Source organism: Cryptotermes secundus, unplaced genomic scaffold, assembly GCF_002891405.2.
Source record: "Cryptotermes secundus unplaced genomic scaffold, Csec_1.0 scaffold79, whole genome shotgun sequence".
Taxonomy (NCBI): domain Eukaryota; kingdom Metazoa; phylum Arthropoda; class Insecta; order Blattodea; family Kalotermitidae; genus Cryptotermes; species Cryptotermes secundus.
The window spans coordinates 523216-547820 of NW_019741974.1; the positions used below are offsets into that span (position 1 = coordinate 523216).

The 24605-nt window shown below is 41.0% G+C and overlaps 1 protein-coding gene and 1 long non-coding RNA gene across 3 annotated transcripts in view; one reads left to right on the forward strand and one right to left on the reverse strand.

Moving 5' to 3' along the window:
* Positions 1 to 24605, reverse strand: part of LOC111872833 — a 535959-nt gene that overhangs the window by 454088 nt on the left and 57266 nt on the right. The gene's annotated exons all lie outside the window — the stretch shown is intronic.
* The window catches only part of LOC111872832 (pyrokinin-1 receptor), a 346467-nt gene that overhangs the window by 200403 nt on the left and 121459 nt on the right, over positions 1 to 24605 (forward strand). The window lies entirely within an intron of this gene.

A 24605-nucleotide genomic window follows, 5' to 3' on the forward strand; every position in this document is an offset into this window, starting at 1 on the left:
TGAATCAATCAGTTCCGGAAGAGGTAAGGTGGGAGTTGGCCGAGCCATAGCTCAAGCGGTTAGTCGCTGGCTTCCCACAGCAGCGGCCCGGGTTCGATCCCGGGTCTGGTCAAGGGGATTTGTGGTGGACAAAGTGGCGCTGGGGCAGGTTTTCTCCGAGTACTTCGGTGTCCTCTGCCAATCTTCATTCCACCAAATTTTCCATCATCATAAGCACCCGGGGCAGGCTACAATAGGCCAATCAGTGGCTGCCGTGCCGAGTGGACCCAGTTGGACTCAACCCCCCACTAAGCGAATTTAAAATTTTAAAATTTTTACATGCCCTATACAGTTGAAGGAGCGCAGTTAAATATATTGTGGGATCAAGCAACTGGGCGATGGAAGTCATACATATATTCTACAATTATAAAACATGATATACACTTTTAGGAACCATCATGTATTGTGGCATCAGTTCAATAAGAATTTCTACTATTTGTTATGCCCCAGATAAAACAGTTTCACAAGCGTGAAGCATAACGGTGATTCGCTTTTCTATCATAACGAAGTGAAGTGTACTGAATGGAAGTCGTGTGGAAGTTATGAATATTACTCTCAAGTTCGTGAGTCTGTGAAGCTTTAAACGAATTCCACCATTCTCCAATTCAAATATGAAATGATTATGTTCACAGCAGCAAGTTGGTTTCCTTTCAAAATAAAACTTAATATTAAGAATGAGTAATTGCTCTAAAATCCCGTCTACACAATGAAATATGGCGGCCTAGAGTTCATTCACAGGTTCCACTAAACTAACTCATTTCACACAAAACAGTTTTGTAATGTTGTCTGGATACGTCATTTTATTTACTTCAGATTACCTTTTAAGAGAAGTCTAAATTAAGTTTCACAAATTAAGGAACTCCCCAGCTTCGCGAAAGAACATCAGCCTCATATTTTGCTATGCATATTTCCATGGCCTTCAGATAAGAGCAAATCAAACTCTTTACTACGAGCACAGCAGTCACAAGATCTCAACACCAGCTGGTGCTGCTATCTCTATCGCTTGTTTCAATTGTATTCTAATGGCCACTGCTCGAACGTCGTATAAAAAGCTCTGTGAAGCACTTCATATAACTGAGACATCCCAACACAACAAAACAACATACTTTCAGACATACATGGAAAACAATTTAACCAATGAAAAATGCCGTCTTCTGGAATGTGGCGCCGTGTAGACATAATATGAAGCGACGTGTGGGAGGAACCTACTCACGCTGGACACTCGCTCGCAGATTTTTTTTTCATTTCTTCTACCCTGAAGATGGAGGTGATATATTCCTCCGAAACGTCGGTTTACTATATATACACGGCGCCACATCCCAGAAGACGGCATTCTTCATGTCACGGCCGTGAAAACCTCAAATCCTACATGGACATAATGTAACCACTGTTTACCTGCGACATGAAAATCTTAAAAGAGTTTGCTAAAAAGAAAAGGCACTACAGAATACAGACCAGTGAGCAACAAACTATATTGACAGTGGTAATAACCTACCGTTTCTCTGTTTCTATACGGCTGTATAGAATGCTTATATACATTTATCTGTGTGCAGATTAACATAGGAACGATTATTAGAACATTAACTCACAGGAACGAGTTCAGCTCCATTGTAACATTTCCACAAGTAATTCTAGAAATAGCTATTAGTTAGTTATTCGTGTCTTCTATTTCCATGAGATGTTTATAATTCTAAGTGTCGAAAATTTGGTGGAATGCTAATAATTTTATTCAGATTTGGAAAACTTTCTTCAAAATAGGCACTCCTAAAAATATGTAAACTTGCGCAGCGTCGTCTTACTATACACCTAACTTATACTTTTCAGTAGCTGAAATTCAGGTTTATAAATTTTCGTAACAACAATCTGTTCATACAAGATATTTCTACAAGGCATATAAAGTATCTGGAACGAACAACCTTCATTTGAAACTAATTTTCCATATGGTTACTATTTCAAGAAATAGAATAAAAATAAATTATATACAATGTCTGTATTTCAGCGCATGTGCTGCTCGTGAGCTTCTCAGCAGTGTATTTTTATTTGCAGTATTTTTTTATTGCGAGTGGGGTTGTACTAAGTCCCTTGTAATGCGGCCACTTCTGGCCTGTTGTACCAGCCCCAGATGATGGGTGAGGGTGATTGTGGAGCAACTGGTGGAATGTAGATTGGCAGGGGAAACCGAAGTACTCGGAGAAACCCTGCCCCAGCGCCACTTTCTCCACCACAAATCCTACTTGACCAGACCCGGGATAGAACCCGGGCCGCCGCGGTGGGAAGTCAGCTACTAACCGCTTGAGCTATGGCGCGGCCTTTATTTGCAGTAAATGAACGTCAAGAAAACTGTACGAATATATTAAAAATGTCGAATAAAAAAACTCTGTTCTCTTAGTCCGCAAGCGAACTATATCGACCGAGCGACCGCCGATTGTCGGCGAAATTAGTGCCAACTTTAGCGGATAGAGGGTGTCGCGTGGTCAGCGCAACGAATCCCCACGGCCCTTAATTTCCGTTTTCTAGACCGGAATACCGAATAACAGTTGGAAAATATGTGTAATTTAATTGAAGACGTAATTAGGAAAAATATAGAGTTCAAGAAAGTGCATTTTACAGGACACACAAATAACTGTACAGAAAGTGAGAAATCAAAAAGATGCCTTTCCTACAACTTCAAGGTTAAAGGGGACGGTTTACTCAAACTCCAACTCACTCGCTCTTTCTCTCTCTATGGCTCTACAGCCCTTTGCTGGGCCTTGACCTCTGGTAGGACTCCTTGGACAGGGGATCAGCCAGTCACAAGGCCGATACCCACACACAGAATAAAGCGCCTTGAGTGGGATTCGAAGCCACGATCCCAGCGAAAACAGTTCATGCCTTAGACCGCGCAGCCACTGTGATCGGACCTCCAGTTCACTGCTATTCATAAATTTGCGAATGGCATAGTCAATAAATCACGACTCATATTATGGACTGTGCGATGGGCTACGTGCTGCACGGCGCGGGTTCGATTCCCGACAATGCGAGATATTTCTGTTCTCCATAGCATTCAGGCCTTTTCTGTGGCCCACCCTGCCTCCTATCCAACGGGTACTGGGGACTTTCCCAGAGGAACAAGCGGGAGGGGCTGAAAGTGACCGCTCACCTCCGTCTAAAGCCGAGGTCCACTTCTCCATATGTCATAATATTTCATGATGCCTAACTAATTAAGCACAAGGACAAGTCTCATTGAGATAAATTTGTTTAGAAACAATATTCTGTCTGTCCCAACTACTGCAATTGTTAACTCTGTCGTTGTGAGTTGGCGAATAGAGACTAAAACACTCGAGACTTATGTCCCTCTCTAACTAATCTAAAAGAGGCAGTCCATATGCTATAAAATGGAACGTCGTTACCGTGACATTTTCTCAACGATTAAATATATATGCAAATATGTATGTATATTACAGGTATTTATCTCGGTTTCTCCAGAATATGACTCATGCCTTTTCCAATTTATATACTCAATTATAATATATTTCTTTGATGCTAACATTGTAAACATTTCCAAACTAAGTAACTAAACAAATTACAAACTCCATGGGTGCAGAATTTTTCTAGAGAAGCTGATAGTTCCTTAACTGACAAGAAACACTCCCCGTTCCTAATCAATTTTTATATAATTTTCACATATATATCTGAGTGTAGCAAGGCGTTTGCTTCCTTGAGGTTTCTAGACTAGGGTTTTTGTATCGATTTTTCCCATTGGTGCAACATTTTCAGTCCGTCTCATTCTCCTCGATTTGACCTAATGACCTGGGAGAGCATGTACTGTCTTCGCTCGCTTGGAAACCGGGATCGTGGGTTCGAATATCACTCAGGGCATGGATGTTTAGTTTGTGTGTGTGTGCGTTTTTCTGTGTTTGTATACAGGTAGAGGCCTTGCGACGAGCTCATCACCCTCCCAAGGATTTCTACCGAATGTGTTAAGATCTAGAAAAACCGAAGTGAACGGAGAAGTTCATGGAGGTAGGCCTAGGCCCACTGGGGCTGTAGTTCCAAGGAAAAAAAAAGACCTGGGGGAGCTATTCCTTCAGTAATCGATACTTACTTGGTTGCTCAGGAAATCCTTTATTTGAATGTAAACCAAATTTCACAACTGTCACCATAAACGACTTTCCTGTGTGCACTTAGTTCTACTACAATATGAGTCTTGAAGACTGAGGGGTTTCATTTCCATTAGATTCACATTAAGATCCTAATATTTAGGCAACATGAAACAGCTTCGAAGAAAATCGATTTTTTTTTAATATAAAGAGAAAGTCCTTGACGAATGAATTGCGCGTAGTTAAAAAAAAATGTTGAAAATACATTTTTGGTGCCAATTTCAACGCCGGTAGGCCTTCGCGAAGCGCCGGTTGGGCTGCAGAGCAGCGGAACGAATCTTGACCTCTTATATAAATCTAAAGTTACAGTTACCAAGTCACTTTACGGACAGGAATGCGCCATCTTTTGTAAATTTAGAATGAGGAAGTGTTCTGAAGGAGAAGCCAAAAACATAGCTACTTGGACATTTCTCTGTACAAACAAGCAGGAACACGACTCGTTGGCTAGTTACATGCCTCTATTTCAAGTTGCCCATAATTTATACTTCCGTTACAAAGCAAAGCCGCCTCTAAATTAATCACCTCTGAGCTTCGACCTCTGTAACCCTTAAATTAGCCAACTCTAGTCAAGACGCTTGTGTGTACTCGACGCGTGGAACACATGGGACGCTGTGTGCTGCTGAATCGTCTGATTTTGCGACTACTAACTGTAACTGAGGCAATCAAACAGAATAGCTTCGTGTTTGTTAATTAGTCCATTATCAATTTGAGCCATAGCTCTTCGCTCTGCTAAAGATTTGAAAACTGCACTACAATTCTGAATACATTTCCATTCGGATCCCTTACCCGTCTTCATGCGGATCATAGAGCCCGCACGGTCTATGGCATGAACCGTCTTCGTCCGCTCAAATATTGGGATCGTGGGTTCGAATCCCACTTGAGTCATGGATATGTGTGTGTGTACATTTACTCTGTTTGTGCTGACCTGTGTGCAGGTAGCGGCCTTGCTATGGGCTGGTCCCCGTCCAGGGAGTCCTACAGAATGTGTAAAAGATCAAGAAACTAGAAAAACGGCCAAAGCCCAACAAAGGGCTGTAGAGCAATAGATGGATAACGGTCTTCATATATTTTTACTGCAGATACGAAACCTACAGATGAAAAAGTTAATCAAAAGTATATACATTCCTTAAATGATATAATGATATAAACTCCGTCCCAAGTGCAAACAATATATTATGTGTCCTTGATCTTGCTCCTTTACACTCCATGTTTCGGCCTCAGACGGCCATCATCAGGTGTATAACACTCACGTTGCTGTCACATTGCACCCAGCCCAAAATTTAACATTTAAAAACACTTTCCTCCTTATTACCAACATCTACTTCGTTGATATCTATCTGGTTTGTAGATTATTTTACACACGTTAATTTTGACTTTCCTGTAGTATCATTACAAAATCTTTAGTTCTAATTTTAAAATCCTTTAAAATTTTTCTCTAAATTTTAAATTTAGAATTTCAAATTGTTAGGGTTACTCGCCCTATGTCTAAAGTGCTGGAGCGGCTAGTTCTTGTTCCACACTGTACAGGTGTTATCTGTAATATACAAATATTCGTATTATTATCTTATGTACGTAATGTTTTCTTATGTGTTTTTATTGTTATTTGTACTTACCCTGTGTAGTCTTCCTGTGTAAAGGAACAAGATCAAGGACACATAATATATTGTTTGCACTTGGGACGGAGTTTATATCATTATATCATTTATCGTATAGAGTGCAACAGGATGCTTAAATATAATATTATACACATTCCTCTTCAAAGGGGCTGGAGAGCTATATATCATGTAAGAACCTGCCTGTGTAATTAGTAGTTTCTGGCAAACCTCGTAACGCTTAATTTCAACTTTGCGTAAGACATGCAAGCAACAATTTTTTCCTGATAAAAATGAGAATGTAGGCCCTGTTGTTCAGGTACCGAAAGGACAACCTGCATCTTTTCTTAAGTAAATTTATAACCATTACATTGCATATTGGAATTATTTCCTTTACTTCTGGGTCAGCAGTCTGTTTCGTGTAATTAAGAAGCCGGAATAACAATTAGGACGTATAGTAGCACAGTTCAAAGAGTAATCATGGGTTTCTTTTTAAAACAGTTTTAATAAGGTAATTACTTCTTGAGACTAAAGATAAGTGACAGAAAGCACATGTACCAACTAATGAAATGTTGCACTTTGGATCAATGACTGACGAGGAATATAAAATGCTACTAGATTACTTCCTGACCACCACTACCAACACCACAAATATTACCACACAAGTCACCATCGCCACCACTACTTCCATAATCACTATAATCATCATAACTGCTAGTGCCACCATAATTATCACATCTGCATCATCACCATCATGAACATCATCGTCACAAGCATTATCATTATCACAACAACCACGACATGAGCAACATCATCAGAAGCAGCATCATTATTAGCACTATCATCATCTCAAGGTTCCAAAAATAAATTCATCTATAGGGCACTAACGTGGAGAACGCATATAAAAGCCAAGAGAAGACATCCAGAGCCCAAACCAGAAATATGAACTGGCTTATCAACAAATAATCACAGCTCTCTCTTGAAAACAAAATAATCATATATAAAACTATACTAAAACCCGTCTGGACCTACGGGATAGAGTTATGGGGATGCAGCAGACCTTCCAACACAAACATTCTCCAAACGTTCCAATCCAAAACGCTAAGAAATCTAGTTAATGCTCCCTGGTACGTATCAAACGCTACTCTACATAATGATCTAGGCATACCATACGAAACAAAAGTCATCAGAACTTATGCGGAGAAACACAAAAACCGGACCACTCAAAACAACAACCAACCAATAAGAAACTTCTTCAACCAACCAGCAATAGAAAGAAGCCTAAATAGAATGTGGCCAGAGGATCTCATTAGATAAGCACCAGAGAATCATCGGAGGATGATACGTGCTTCAATATTACACACACCCATCCCTTTTACTAATTACTCCATTTATGTATATTGAGTAGATTGTAAAATTATTTCAAAATAAAAAAAAATCTATAGGGCAAGGGTCACGTAACAGAGACGAGTGCCAAGTAAGCTATGAAATGGTCCACGTGAAGCACACTGCAGTCCGATGGGGAACCAGTTTACTGACAGGCCAACTGACACCTTGTATTGCCGGTGGAAGCAGAAGGTTCTTCAGAAACGTCGGTGACCAGCTGCATTCAGAATTCAGAAGACCGCAATCCAAATTGTACCGAGTGGAAACAACTGCGGATGCCGAACAAGCTGGTCTAGTGATAACCATCTGGGCTTGTATTTGGGAGGTCCTTGGTTTGAATTCTTCTCGGGTCAACGGCTAGTCTGGTTCTCGCCACTCCAGACAAATGCTGGGAGTTCCTCTGTTGGACACCATCCGATGTCATATCGTGTCGAAACTGGAAAGCCGACGTTAAATAAACCACGGAGAAAAAACATTAGTACACCAAAGCAATGCTTCCTTTAAGTTCCTACATCTTGTAAACTTGGGGCACTATGCTACAAGCCGTAAAGTCGTGGCTTCGATTCCAGATGAGTTCATTGAATTTTTCAATTGACATAATCCTTCCAGCCGCACTATGGCCCTGGGTCGACTCAGCCTCTAACAGAAATGAGTACCAGTAATATTCCTGGCGGTAAGGGGCGGCCGGCGCATAAGGCTGACAACCTTACCGCAATCTGTGAGCCGACTGTCTAGAAATTGTGGGAGCCTCGACGTCTCAGAACCCAGTGGGCCTCCTTGGCCCGTTGCAGGGATAGCTTTACCTTTTTTTACCTTTACTTCTTCTAAACTTAAATAAATAAAGCTGGATATATGTCGAATCATTTAATTCAAGCAATGTTTTCTACATGAGGAAGCGAACTGTTTGGACGTCATTTGTATTGAATCGTATTTATCCTAGAAGCTAGGCAACAACATAAGAGATTAATACTCTCTGGCTTACAAAACACAAGTAGAAATACAGCTGGGATTTTAAAAGGTTCTTGAAGTGAACAGAAATTATGTCAATGTCTGAAAATTGGAGTTATAATGGGTATGAGAGACAGAAACAGATTCACTCAGACAGCAGGTGAGCTCACAAACCTACTCGCTTTCCTTCATAACGAAAAGCAGGGTAAAAATTAAGCTTCTTATAAATTCAATAGTTTGTACAGTACGTCCTCTAAATTCAGACCCTAAAGAACGAAGCAAGTAACCCGTGTGTTCTTAATAATAGAGTTAATTTTACCGACCACACAACACGTTTTTATTATTGTCACACTACATATTTCGACCTCAAGAGGTCATCCTCAGGCGTACGAACACAGCTGCACAATCACACGCAATCACATTCGTTTTTCCACTTATGTCGATCCTGTATCCTGTTCAGGTCCACGCTCAATAATATATGTCAAGTTGTTCTTATAAAATACAAGTTAAAAATACAAATGTTAAAAGTTAAAATTTAAAATTTAATTCACTTTAACTAGTTATATTATTACCACTGGTTAAAAAGTTCATGAATTAAAGTTACACTTATCATATTGGCTGCACTTTCACTTTTGAAGGTCTTGTTGTTCTTCCGCGTCCTCTGATGCTGGATCTATTACGTTCCTTGTCATGATGGCTACCGTGTGTTCTTCCTTACAGTGCGAATCTCGCTCTCTTAGTGCGAGGACAGGACACGGGTTGAGAGTGTTCAACTACAAACGGCTAGAGGGATAAATGGTACATGAAAAGACTTATATAGTGTGTGACAGAATGTACAACACATGTTGGGAAAAATAAACGCTTAAGAAGTGTCGGGATTGAAAAGAAATCTTAAAGGACGATGTCCAGGCATAAACCGGATGATTCATTAAAACATATTTTAGATAACTTGATTTAAGAGACATGAACTGGAATGAACTGGCATTTGATAGTATCCGATGACGCATTTAGGGGATGATTGCATGATGGCGAAAGTCCTGACTATCAACTGTTAAAGAAAGAGATTTTAGATTGGAGTTAGTTTATTACCTTTGTAACTGATTGTGTAGTTTCACATTGAAACGGAGACTCACTTCTTTAAGTGGTGTAGGAGTTATCCATCTTTAAGCTCGTGGAGACAGGCGGCCATAAAACCAACCAATCAACTTTAGTGGTCCTGTCACATCGTTCAGTAAACAGGGGATATAAGTTGTTTTAAAATGTAACCAGAACTTCGTAAGTGTTGTCATTACTTGTTTGACGCAATATGTAACGGAATTCAGTTTTTATCTTTATATGAAATGAAAGGGAAATGTTAAATTTGTCGAGATTTTATTTTTCGGAAATTAAACATCGGTCGGTGCAGAATGACACGAAACAATGACCAATATTCTTCATTTCCTGAATCAACACCATATAATAACTATTTCACTTCGGCCGTATTGCTCCCAGCTTCAATTGACTTTCTAAGACTTAATTTGAAGTAACCTACTGCGAAATTTTAATTTTATGGCCGTGAAAGAGAATTGGAAATAAACTGAGCAAACATTTGCCCATTTAGAACACCGTTCATGCCGAACATGCAATCTTCGATCTTGTCATGTCGGGTAGACTGATTTTTCATGAAACCGCGACAGGAACTTCTCGCCTAGAGGAAGCAGCGCGTGACGCAGAAGTCCCACTCTGTTGTCCGTGAGCAATTATATATTCCTATCAGGTTATCGAACATATGGCTACAAAGCGTATAGTAATGAATGGATTGTATTGCAGTTAAATTAATAATTCGGAGCTCATAATATTTGTAGATATGAACGAGTGTGAGATTTGGCATGAATGCCTTATCACTGGAGGTCAAACAAACTCTTACATTTTAAAGTCACGTTACAGAGAATCAATATGGCATCCGTATGAAGATCTGTCGCGAGAATAACATTAAAGCCATATACTTACAGAACATTAAAGTAAGATTAATCTGTTTATGAAAATGAAGAGTACACGAAGAGCGCGAAACGTTTCGATTTCGTTGCAATAACTGCAGAATGTTGCAATATATTAGTTCGTATTTGTATATGTACAAGTTTTAGTCATCTGATTTAGAATTAAAAGAGAACTCTGTAGTTCTGCCATGGACGCCAATTATGCGTTTCGTGTGATTCTCAGAAGAAATAGCGATTCTTCCTCTACGCAGCATGAACAGGTGTTGTTGCAATAGAGACGCTGTGCTTTCCCTTGCAGGTAGAAACTGAATTTTATATGCAAGATTTTAAATTTTCATGGCGATTTGAGGGGAATTTTTACGTATTTTTCACACGAATTTCATGAGTTGTACTCGTAAAATCCGTGTAGGTAAACATTTGTCTGATAAATTTCCTATCCCGAATAGTCTAAAACAAGGAGATGCTTTATCCCCACTCCTTTTCAACTTTGCCTTAGAATATGCAATTAGGAAGGGACTGAAATCAAACGGGACACATCAGCTGTTGGTCTACGCCGAAGATGTGAATCCACTGGGTGATAATGTAGATACCATAAAAAGAACATACAAACTTGAAATGAGACAAGTAAAGAGGTTGGTCTAGAAGTAAACACAGAGACAACTAAGTATATGTTGCTGTCTCGTCACCAAAATGCAGCGAAAAATCATGACATAAAGATAGGAAACAGATGTTTTGAAAATGTGGCACAGTTCAGATATTTGGGAACAACCATAACAGATCGAAACCTGATTCAGGAGGAAATTAAGAGGAGACTGAACTCGGGTAATGCTTGCTACCATTCAGTCCAGAACCTTTTGTCTTCTCGTCTGTTGCCCAAAAACATAAAAATTAGAATATATAAAACTATAATTTTTCCTGTGGTTCTGTATGGATGTGAAACTTGGTCTCTGACATTAAGGGAGGAAAATAGACTGAGGGTGTTTGAGGACAGGGTGTTGAGGAGAATATTTGGACCGAAGAGGGATGAAGTGACAGGAGGTTGGAGAAAACTGATAATGAGGAGCTTCATAACTTGTATTCTTCTCCAAGTATAATTAGAATGATCAAGTCAAGGAGGATGAGGTGGGCAGATCATGTAGCACGAATGGGGGAGACGAGGAATGCATATAGGATATTGGTGGGAAAGTCAGAAGGAAAGAGACCACTGGGAGGACCAAGGCGTAGATGGGTGGACAATATTAGAATGGATCTTAGAGAGATAGGATGGGATGGTATGGATTGGATAGATCTGTCTGAGGATAGGGACCAGTGGAGGGCTCTTGTGAACACGGTAATGAACGTTTGGATTCCATGAAATGCTGGGAAATTCTTGATTAGCTGCAGAATTGGCAGCTTGTCAAGAAGGGCTCAGCTCCATGAGTGAGTGAGTGATTCACAAGAATTGCTTCTTGCATAAAGTTACACAGATGGAAGTGTACATGGAATGGGATTTGTTATTTCTAGTGATTTTAAAGTAACGAAATGCATGGAAAGTGATATTGTTGTGGTTCGGACATACTCTCACACGCTTCAGGCCATAAAGTTTTTATCTTCTACTGTACAAGTACATTAGGAGTAAAACTGTAGAGAGTAAATTGCAGAAAAAATATAATGCTTTTAAACCATTTTATGTACCATCCGGAACCCCCAAATGACGGGAATTTTGTTACATGGTATCACTGACGTACCTTCAATGGCAGTGAGGAAGATTACGCTTTAACTGTCATGGCGCTTGGCGTACAAAGTAATTCAGACCTATTAATATTCTTTATTACATCATAATTACATTTTTTTTGTTGCTAGTGGGGTGGGACTAACTCCCTTGTACTGAGGCCACTTCTGGCCTATAGTACGAGCCCCACATGATAGGTGAGGGTGATTGTGGAGCAATTGGTGGAATGAAGATTGGCAGGGGATACAGAAAACCTACCCCAGCGACTCTTTGTCCACCACAAATCCCACTTGACCAGACCCGGGATCGAACCCGGGCCGTCGCGGTGGGAAGCCAGCAACTAACCGCTTCAGCTATGGCGCGGCCCTTCATAAGTACATCACTTGTGCCTCTGACCTTTCCAGTAAATGCCGGGATACCATCCTCTTATGAAGGCACAAGATACGTCGTTGGTTAAGGCACTATGCTACGAGCCGGAACGTTGCAGGTTCGATTCCCGATGAGGTCACTGGATTTTTCAACTGACCTGATACTTCCAGCCGCACTATGGCCCTAGGGTGGAATCAGCCACTAGCAGAAATGAGTACGAGGAATCTTCCTGAGGGTACAGGGGAAGCGGCGCCTAAGGCAGACATGCTCACCAACTGTTAACCGATTGTCTAGAAAATGTGGGATCCTAGAAGTCTCACAACCCTGTGGGACTCCACGGCCTCTCACAGGAATAGCTTTGCCCTTTTTACTACCCTGATATGAGCCAAGGCTGCTGCCTCTTACGTTCTTTCGAATTATCCTTTGAAAGTCGACACTAAGGCCGAGGGCACACCAAGGAAACTGGCAACCGCAATTTCAGGGAATTAATATCAGCCTGAACACATGCTATTAAACGGAGCAGCGCAAATTGAAGAAACGGCAACGCAACTCGCGGAGAGACTGAGAAACTCAACTTCCAGGCAACGGAGCATGCCAGTCTTCTCACAACTGCGTTGCCACGTGGTTTCCTAGTATCAGCTGTTCTCTAACGCGCTTCAGTGATTCATTTGTTTGTTAAGATGTCACGAAAGTTTGAAGAAGCTGTTTTGTTTCCGTGCAGTTAACTGAGCAAGAGCCTGGTATATATGACAAACGCCACTCAGACTATGCTTGGCAGACAAAATATATTTGGCTTGGGAAAGAATTTCTCATGAGACGAAGGAGTCTGGATCCAGGTTAAGTTCTTTCGAAACAACATATGCGTTTCAGTTTAAATTCTCACAGAAAAACGGATGCATCCAATGATTTCTTTTCCTAATATTGTATTTAGGCATCTTTTTATATTAAAATATCATTTATTTCACACATATTTCCGTCTAAAGTATAACTTATTATACAGTCACCCTTCTCCCACATTACACGGTTCGCCTATATACGGCCATCATCTTGCTAAAATTGTTGCACTGTATGTCAAAATTTGGTACCGACCGGTCTCAACTGCCGCCATATTATATGACAGGGTCAGTATTATTATCTTCCACTGCAGAAGGTAAGTGCACGAAATTAAAACAATACAATCATGCATTGCGTCGGACGAACACGCCCACTGGAGATGATGTGAGCAACTAATCAAACATAAGTTTCCTCAGTGTGCGCCTGCTAATCTGGAAACCAGTTTCCTGCTTGAAATCAGCAATTTTTCTCGGTAATTTCGGTTGCGTTGCAGTTTCCAGTTTCCTTGGTGCGCCCTCGCCCTAAGACTCTGATGGTGCACTAGACAATTACTAATATTGATCAAATGTCATTAAGAGCCCACAAACCAACAAACTTCACGATAGATTTTGAGAGTCGTGTACATGCACACTGTTAGCCGTAATGGTTTCACCTGATAACCTTGTTCTTTAAAATTCCCGATCGTGTTTCGATCGTACAGTTTTGGACTTGAATATATATTATAATACATCAGAAAGAAGTAACCTTGTTTATAAGACATCAACAATCGTCATCCTGAAAGAGTGGCATATGCAACACCTTAATATTTTACGCGGTAGCCCAAATTCTTTATTAAAGGAATAACTGATATCTTAGTATATGTTCCGTATTTTAACATATGTAACCAAGAGAACTGTCAATGGTATTAGAATGATAACTCGAGGATGGTACGGGTGACCATGTAGCACTCAGGCGATGGGTAAAAAAATGCACACAAAAATCTAGTCCTAAAGTTTCGAGCCAACATAGAAGCTTGGAGACCTAAAGGGTAACGCTGAAGTGGACATTACATACACAGGGCCTGGCAATGCGAACTTCATCTGGCTCAGTCGGGTATTCTTGTGAACACGGCAATGAACCTTCCGGCTGGGGCTACCTAAAAGGCAGATAGTCTTGGCTGGGTGACTTGAATGTATTGTCGGTTTCAGGATGTTGACATCATGTACTGTGGTAGGTGGTTAGCAATTCTTTCGAGATAACGCACTACTTCGATCTTCAGGATATGAAACAACGTGAAGACGACGGCAGAGTGTTTCCCCTTAACGTTGTTACCCACCCCTGAAAGTGAAACTGCTCACAATCTTAATGGCTGTGGACACTCAGGCCTTGCAAGTAGGAGACGCTTAGCTTCAAAAATATGCCACTCTTCCATGGAGTTGGTGTGGGCTATGGCACCTCGTCACGTGATCAGTTATGTCTGTGTGATTCACAGAGGCAATGCGTCAGATGTAGAGCGGAAGATAGCAGATGGGCCTGAACTAAAATAGCAATAGGTCAGTTCCTTTCTGGCCGTCGCTTCATCTAGATTAGTTTGTGCTTACTTGTCAGCAAGTTATCAATCCTGCACTCTCGCAGATAAGTAAAGTTCAATTAGTTCACTTAGCAAACGAACCTCCTTCCCGTATTTCACCACTGACCCCATTTTAGGCCTGTATCTTTGACCGAGCACATTTCGTCTAAACATCAAGCGCTCAATACGCCCAGACAGTTTATCTTGATCCCAGGAAGCGCCTCAGAGAAAACATGTACATACCACAACATGTAGGATTTGAGGGTTTCAAATCTGTGCTGATGAAGAGCACTATCTTTCGGGATATAACACCTTGTAACCCGGCAAAACAGCATGATCGTTTCTGACTCAGCTTATTTTTTACCCTGACGACGGAGGTGAGATGTTCGTCCGAAACATCAGCTGACTTTCACAGTTACTTCCGAGAGGTTATAACTCTTTATACCACAGTACTCTTGTTTAATTACTTGGCCCTCCGCTTCGTATGCTCACAATCCAATCATATTATTCAGTACTGAATAAATATAAAATACACAAGCATTTTCATGAAAATGACGACAGCTGGCGGCAAAATGCCTACTGTCTGCAGACCCAGCTTCCTTCTGGATCAATTCTACCTGCAACAAGCAGGAATATGTTCATAAATCTCAACCAGTAACGTTGTGATTAAAGAAAATATGTTCGCTTACATGTTTCTGGATCCAGTGTTTCATCTATATAAATAAAAATGTAAATGTCTTGAAATAAGTCACGTATTTTTCATCATCAACTTTGTCGTCGTGGTTGTGGAAGTAACGCGCGATAGCTCTGTCGGAATGATGTTCGATTCCAGAAAAAGACTTTCTGTTTTGATTAATCAATGCCATGTTTAGAATGGAGGTAAGGCTCTCTAAGTCCCTCATTCGATGGGAAGTCCGAGTTCTGCTCACAGAGATAAATGTGGTCGGACAGTGAAGCTCTTCTACCTCCGCTGAATTCGTGACTGAATGAGCGTTTTCTCCGATATGAACAAATGTGGTCTACATTTACCTGTCAGCACTACACGCACATGCGCGCTAATCAATTTCTAGGAATGCTTTCCGAATGCACCTACAGGGGTTAAGGAACTGACGTTCGTCAAAGAACGTAAAACAGTTCGAACGGCTTTTCGACTAACATCAGTGAGGGTTCTCGTGATTTTCTTCAGTCCTTCTATGTAAATGCCGGGCTAGTGCCTTGAAATACAAATACATCTTCCTCCCGAGTCCTTTAAATTTCACAGAACGTAATCATCCTCTCTTATCATTTCATGCCGGATAACGTTTGCAATTGATACATAAATTGTTTATTTGCTTACACATAGTACCTGTCTATCTCACCCTTTTTCTCCAATCTTTTTATCTCTTTTGCTCATTCATTCTTTATTTGTCTTTCGGGAAGAAACGTCGTGTAGTTCGAAGACAGGTCAACGTTTCGAAGAAGCATATCGCCTTCATTTTCACTGTGGAAAGTAAGCTATGCAAGAAACCGGAAAAAGCGGGTGGAAACTGAGGTCTCTCCGAACAGCGGTATAACTCGCATCGCGCTTTCCAATGTTACCACCACAAGAACCTCAAATGTAACATTCTTTGTTCTTTGTTCTCACAGCGGTTGTTACGAAATGTGTCATCTTCTGGGATATAGCGCCGTGTAGTCCGTATTTGAGCCGACGTTTCGGAGGAACTTATAACCTCAACCGGCTCTCGCTGGTTTCTTGCTCGTCTGACTTTCGACCTTGACGGTGGAGGTGGTACGTTCCTCTGAAACGTCGGCAGATATACGGACTACATGGCGCTATATCACAGAAGATGACAAACGTCATAACATGCTTTGTTTGTAACTCGATCTTGACCGAGGATTTGCAGGAATTAAGGCAAGTCTATGCAAAACAACGGACCCTTAAAGATCTGAGGTTCTGAATGAGGCGAATGTCAAGACATGATGTCGTGTCATGTGGTACCAGTGTGCAGCAATATTCTGTGCCACTTCCAAGACTATAATTGTTATGAAATGCAGTTACTATCCTTCTGCTCCGGAGTCGGAATAGCTTGGTCAGTAAAGCGACGGGCTATGGGGCTGGACGGCCCGGTTTCTATTCTCAGCATGGTAAGATTTTTCTCTTCTCCACAGGGTCCAGACCGGCTCTGGGGCCCACCCAGCCTCCTATCCAATTGATACAGAGGCACTATTTCCACGAGGGTAAATTGGTCGGGGCGTGGGGATGACTACTCACCTCCATCTAGTTTCGAGGTCAAGAATGATGGAGCTATACCTCCACTCCCCCACGTACCTTCAAGGCACAATGCTTGTATGCACAGGGACAACTTTGTATTTTACCCTTATGCTGATGTATGTACAGGCATATAATTCTATAGTCTGTTCCAATTGTAGAGCTGCGCTATGTAGTTACAACTTCTTTTCTTTCCGGAAGGGAAATTATTATGAAGTGTAGTGTAATTTGCCGATCATGGTAGCCGCGCGGTCTAAGGCATGAACTGTCTTCGTCCGCTCAAACATTGGAATCGTGGGTTCGAATCCCACTCGAGTCACGGATGTATGTTTCCGTTCTTTCTGTGTTTGTTTTGTTGTGTGCAGGTAGCGCCTTGCGAAGAGCTGATGTCCCGTCCGAGAAGTCCTACCGACTGTGTAAAAAAAAAAAAAGATTAAGAAACTGAAAAGCAGCCGAAGTCCAACAAAGGGTTGTAAAGTCATAGATGGAGAGACAGATAGTGTAACTCTTTAGCTTAATGAGAATGGTCTGAGAGAATGGATGCTTTTGAGGACTGACGGGGGGAGACGTAACAGAGAAGTTCTCTGAAAGCAAAAGCGAAGTTGAAGGCTCGCGTATTGCAGTATTTCACGCGAGCGATTCATGCAGTGCTACGGCCTGGAACCCACAGTGGTTATAATCCACCACGGGGAGTGACCGGAAGTACGCGACAACCCACTCCGTTGTTATGGATGAGAACATTTGTAAAGCCCTCTAATTTCAATTGTGATATTATAGCCTGACGTTAATGGACTCCCCATGTCCAAGCATAACATAAAGCCTGAGGGATCAACTTCTCCGATAACTGTCCTTGCAGTCCTGCGCAATACACTAAAGGCTACTTGATGAATTCCATATCTGTCCTATCTGTCGACTATAATCCCTGTTTTACATGAAGCTCACCTGAAACTTCCTTCTTTAAAAAAAATAATCCATTACTAAAGAAAAAATATTATACTATCATCATCATTGAAACTGTCCATTTTACAATGCACACTTGATATAAACTACACCACGCTTCGGAGATCTATTGTTCTGCTTCAAGGAATCAGTTCATTTATAATCGTTCCCTCTTCTTCTATCCTCCCACATTTATTTCCCCATATACTTTGTAAAAGACGAGAAAGAAGACGTAAGAAGATGCTGGATGACCTTGGGGACAGAAGAGGATATTTTTATTTTTATTTTATTTGAAGGAGAAAGCTTGAGATCGCATTAAGTGGAGGAACTGTTTTGGAAGAGACTGTGGACCTGTCGTCTCACAGATTACTGATGAATGAATACTTTGTAAATGATATCTCCTGAGGGATGTGGGTTCAATCAGTTCTTTGGAGTTCCTTCTTCCATTTATTTCAATCTTCTTCTATCCTTTGATTGATTTAGAAAATGACGAATTCTATTCTTATATATTCATTCCTTATTTTGTATATTTTACTACAACCCTTCACAGATTTTTAAAACGCTGCCTGTAGTTTCATCTAGCCATTAACCTTCAAAATTCGCTGTCATATAGCATCAGCATTCCCACGAATTTGTAAAACATCAACATTTTTTGTTTTAGTCTTTTCTTTTCTCTTAGTGCTCTTGAAATAGTTCCACGTGTTTTGAAACCCCTTTAATTTTTGTATGCATTTTGACCATAATTATATTAACATCACAGCCAGGATAGTATGACTCACTCTAATATGTTCTTTTTATATTGTTTGGTATACTTTCCTTTGAAAACGACCCTTTTAGAACCACAAGCATTACATTATTCATCTGAAACACATCTCCTGGAAATCGCATTTTTCTCTTGTTTTATAATTAAGTCATCAGAAAACTATAACATATCCAAAATTATATTGTCACGTATGAGGGGTAGGCAAGTCGAATAATTTTGGGTTCTAGATTTGATGACTGTATTTACTGGACGTCTCAGTTACAATTGAGCATAACAGTTTCCACATTGAACTCCTTCTTGATAACGAATCTCTCACTACATTTTTTCTGGTTCTCGGACTGGTCTCTAGTCTGTAGGCTTAAACTACTCAGTATAACTCACGGCTTCCCAGCTATGACTAAAATATCCTGGACCGAGCTCTCAACTGAACTGCCAGTTATTCTGGACCCTTGTTATATATTCGCGGCACGGACCACATAGAAAAAACATGTCACGTGATCGCTACGCACTGTTGTTGTGAGACATTACAGCGGACACAAGAAAACACTGTTCCAGTATTGTTAGCCGCGTGCATGTTGCGGGTGTTGCCTACATGTCACAATATTATTTGTTACTTTCAATCCAACGTTCACCTGTTCATTCTCAGAAGCATGTATTAAAACATCCTTTGGAATCGAGTATATTTTGTTCCGGTTCATATTTCACTCTTCGTAAATTTGTTTAAATTTCGTGATTAGGAAAAGCAACGTTAGCGGAGCATTCAGAACATAATGAGGCAAGAGGTTCTGAAAAGGACTTCCCACTACTTCTACAGGTATATAACGTACTGTAGCCTGAACAGCCGTTGCTATGCAGCAGGCGAATAAGCAACGGTGTTGTGCAGAATGTATCCAGAGAACGGATCGGTAAACACGTTCCCGCTGCAACGAATACGCACGCAACATTAGTAGAACCCGTTTCTAAGCGACGGCTGGGTAAACACACAACAGTATGGTTGTTGGAAACGGCGTTTTCTGTTCGATCAGTGCAAAGTGGTAATAACGAAGATTTCTAGTAGAAAGACAGAGAGATACTCTTGACGAAAGGCCAAGCGTATTCGTAAGAGACAACGCCATATTCTCTTGAGAGAGGATGTTACATAAGAACTATTACCGCATGAATTCAGTTGGGAAAAGAATCTCTGGTTGTGAGCCTCAAGGGGCCTGACACCAAGACGAACTGAGTGGCGGTAAATCGTCAGTCGTAAAGTAACTTTAACCTTGACTTAAAGAGAGAGAGAGAGAGCTGGAGAGTTAGTAGGAAGTATAAGATGCTTAAACTTGGCGGCGGTCAAGCATACGACCTTTACCGTTGTAGCGGAAGCTACTAGAAATAGGGCAAAATCTGCTGTACTGAGCCTGGACTGACAGAGGCCCTGCATATATTTTATATATATTTTTAACATGTAAAATGTAAATATCTTTTATATTATGACAAATGAGTTACTTCTACAGACAATGACTCTGATAAAAGACGGACTCGTTCTCTCGTCAGAGAGGGCGCCCCACAAAAACAAGACCGCAACTGTCAAACAGTATTAAATATTTGGCTTGGGGCTCGACAGCATGACTGACTGCCTAACTGACTGACTGACTGACCGACCGTCAGTCGCAATGTCACTTTGACTTTGAGAAGAGTTAATTGAGTTCCGAAGTTGGCAGTTGCAGCAGAGAATTGAACTGGTCTCTGGAGTTGGAAGTTGGCAAAAAAGGAATTACGCTGTGGGGAGAACACTTCATTTGGGATTTGAAGTGACAGTGGGGCTGTTATGAATACGTTGCCAGGACACGACTAGTGAAGACCGAGAAGACTAGTGTGTGCGTAACGGTGAGCTGTAAAGTATGTAGATCAGGGATAGCGCGGTAACACTTGTTATGACAAGTAGAATGTGTAAGGTGTCAATAAATCCAATCATCCAATCCAAAATCCGTCTATAAGTCAGGCACACCCCCAAAATACGTGACAGTATATTGAAAAGTATCAAGGACTGCACCTATAAATTCATGATTTTATATTTTATAATTTGGTGATATATTTCTGTCCTTAGTCTTCAGTACAAATTAGGAATGCATTAAAATTTCCTGAAACATCTTTAAACGTTTCGCACATTTATCGTGTTCTTAACATTTAAGATAAAATCATATATCTGAAACGAAATCTATAGGCAAGTATATGATTTATCGCCGTACAACATTCAACGTCTCTAGCTATCAACTTCATTTTTTTTCCAATATCAATTTGACAACTAAATACATAGAATGATCCGAAGTCATTTATTCTAGAAAAATTCTCTTGTAGTAATGGGAATGTTCCAATTTACACCTGCCAGTCAATATGTAGAACGGTTTCACAAAGTTGCGAGTTTTGCACGTAGGACTTCGTTTCGAGGAAGTCCTCAATATTCAGTAAAGTAAAAAAAGTAAAGCTATCCCTGTAACAGGCCGTGAAGGCCCATGGGGTTGTGAGACGTTGAGGGTCCCACAATATCTAGACAATCGGCTCAAAGATGGCGGTAAGGTTGTCAGCCTTATGCGCCGGCCACGCTTTACTCCCCAGGAAAATTATTTAATTAATTCCTGGTACTCATTTCTGTTAGAGGCTGAATCGACCCCAGGGTCATAGTTCGGCTGGAAGGATTAGGTCAATTGAAAAAAAAATCAATGACTTCATCGGGACTTGAACCCGCGACCTACCGGCTTGTTGCATAGTGCCTCAACCAACTACACTACCGCGTGTTCCCCTCAATATTCAGTAAGCAGTAAACTTTCTAACGTATTTTACTGTAGGCTAATGGCGCCACATTTCGGATAGCGTGGTTTCTCAGGGAGCAACAGCAGCATTCCGGTGTTGACCACAGGACCTTACACCTCCTACCCGACCAATTTCTCAGCAGTGGCGCATCAGGAACTGAAGGTTCAGCGTTATTTTACCGTCAGCGTGTGGCTTTCTGCCAATTCGGATGTAATATTTTAGCTCACAGAGCTAAGGTTACGAAACCATACGCGACTTTCAACTTACGCATCGCTCGTATACATTAAAACATGTATTATATAATGTTTGCCATTGTTTCCAGAAGCTTCAATTCCCATTTAATCCACCATGTTTAGATTGGTAGTGGTTGCGACTTTCGAGCATTTGAAATTCTGAACATTATTTCGTAGTCTTGGTGTTTTATTCATTCTTGGGTGGCTGATAGGAAACGAAAGGAATGGACCACAGACTCCATGACACGTGCAGTGCAGGCTGTAAAAGACAAGGAAATGGGTTTTCTGAAACACCTACTGGTGCGAGTACTGAACTCGATAAGCAGTCCAATTTGAATTGTGACTCGAATTTGTTTTCCTTATACAAGGACACAGCTTGATGTTAACTTCTGTTGAAAACTATGTGATTATTGTCCTCTTACTCATGTAATTAATAGTTTTCAAATATGATAATTTATTCTTTATAAGAAAATAAGAATTTGGACACACTGTAGAGCTACTTCGCCTAATTCCTTTCAGGTTTATCCTTCTTTTCTATTAATTACTTTTTAAAATTATGTTACCTCTCCGAAAAAGGGTAACTCTCCCATCCGAAATGTTGCTGTACTATTTTCACACACCCTTTCTTTACAACTTTTTTTGGCTTTTATTTAGTTTTACAATACACTCGTACGCTGCATTTTACCTAATAATAAGTTCTAATTCTCATACTTGACATATTAAGCTACCTGAACGCAAAGAAGTGCTAATATTTCACGATTTTATCAACAAAAAATATAGCTTCTACCTTAAGTATTAGGAATAGAGCGATTTACCGTAAATTTTACTATACAGTTAACTAATTTTGGGGTCATTCTGTAGATTTCAATGATCGAAGTATTGTCTAACTGCAGTAAAGAACCAGAATACCGTTCCTCAAACTTGCATGTTCTTCGATGTTTCGTTGGAATACATTTCCAGAGGGTCCATTATGTTGCGATAGCGTCACTTGACCTTGTAAGTTCACAGTTGGCGGAAGGCTTACACGTACAAGGACCGAGTGGCCTCTGGCGGTACGGTATTCATTCCAGCTATCACAAATTTCGTCCAGTGCTGATTTTAGTCTTTCATTATCGTTACCTTTTGGAAGCACAATAGATCGCTGTAGGTCGTGGTGCAAGGGCCGAGAAGGCACACCCTTTATACATTCATTCATCGTTACCTTTTGATATGAGTTCAGCTACTGAGTGTTTATATCTTGTGGTCGGAGGCAACATAGCCGATGTTTCGGAGGTACATGTTGTCTCTTCCTTCACATCCTACACACATTAACACTTTGTTCCATGTATTTCTGAAACGTCGGGATTACTGTCCATGTCTACAAGTTGTGGACATTCAGGAGTTCAATTAATATTCGTGAACTGGTTCAAAACGAGGGACACCGTTATATTCTGTTGGAACGATGAAAATAAGCTACAAACAAGAATACAGTGTAAGATGAGAAGCAAAGCAAACCTCAACATCTCCCTTTCCAATATCCTTTCTCCATTGGAGTGGTCAGCCAATAACTCTGAGAATGACGTAGCTGCAATTTTCACGCCTATTTTATTTCAGTCTCCTACATATTTTCTACAATTTCCCTTTACACTATCAAATAATAGTACGGAGCTCCACGTCATTTTAGTGCAGAGATCACGTAAAAGTTTTGCTTCACAATACTCTGTTAACTCTCCTTATATTGCTTCCATGAATTCAACCATTCCTCCAACTGTCCATTTACAGAACTAAACGCGTAAACATCCAATCTTTTCTTTTTAAATTACCACCAAAGCTTCTCCCAGGGATATCACGTGACTTGTAGGCAACTGCCTGCCTAATCAAAATAAAACACCGTTTCATATAAATATTATTTGGTAAATACTGTGACGGAATTTGACCTTCTGCTAGGCAACGCTTCGATAAATGCAGTTGCTTAGTATCCAATGTTTCGGTTAGCAAGTTTTCGTGACAACGAATCATTTACACGGATTTCCATGGATACGAGCTAACCCATATAAGGGGCCGGCCAGACTCTTCATGGCATTCAGAATGATTGACTGGTTGCGTGGTTCTGACCAGGTGAACAGACTGAGAGAGCTATAGTGCTATAGTGAATTAGAATTCGAAGACAATAAAATAGGTTTTGAATTTTTGAATCCGCAGACAAACAATGCAATTATGAATTAAAAACTCAACAGAACATTAGTTGCAATTGTTAGGCGAAACATCATCCTATTATTACGTGCGCCAACAACGTATTCGGCTCCGTCTCGACATTACAAACGTTCGCAGCTCGAGAGAGCAAAGTGAAAAGTGGGTGGGGGACGTCCGGGAGCCGGGATACCAAACATTTTGGACGAATAAACGCTGCAACAATATCCTGACGCGAACGCGCAGCGCGAACAGCTCATGAAGTTGCTGGACGACAACAGAGGACGTGCCAGGACACACACCAGCCTCGGTAGGGGGAAGTGCGCAACGGGCTGCCATTGTGAATGCTGCGGCAGAGAACGGAACAAACTACTGCAGAGCACTCCATGGAAAGACACTTGTTAGTGCCCTGTATGGCACTTATACAGTAACTGTACACGAGTTAAAGACAGCACCCTAGCTGGCACTTATACAGTAACTTTACACGAGTTAAAGACAGCACCCTAGCAGGCAAAATTATTTCACCAAAAGCCACAGGGCAACAAACAACGCAGAAGGATGGTTTCCAGGAAGTACGGTGCGCCGGAACCGGAACTTCAAAGAAAGCGGCAGTGCAGACCAAAAGGTCGACCGTAATAAACACCCCCACCCACCTACCCACGAGGAGGTCACCACCCGAAACTTTTTTTCTCTGCTCAGGGCAGCGGATATAGACACCGACAGGTGTAGGCTGCCCCCAATAATCCTAACGTCTACCACTAACCTGATTCAGTTCTAAAAGCAACTGCAAAGTGTGGTCAAAGAAAGCCTTGAGTTCCCCAGCAGTAGAAACGGAACCAGTCATCATGAGAACCATGGCGGATTTCCAGTCCGTAGAATCCCACTTCGACGCCAATAACCTATCCTATTACTCGTTACCA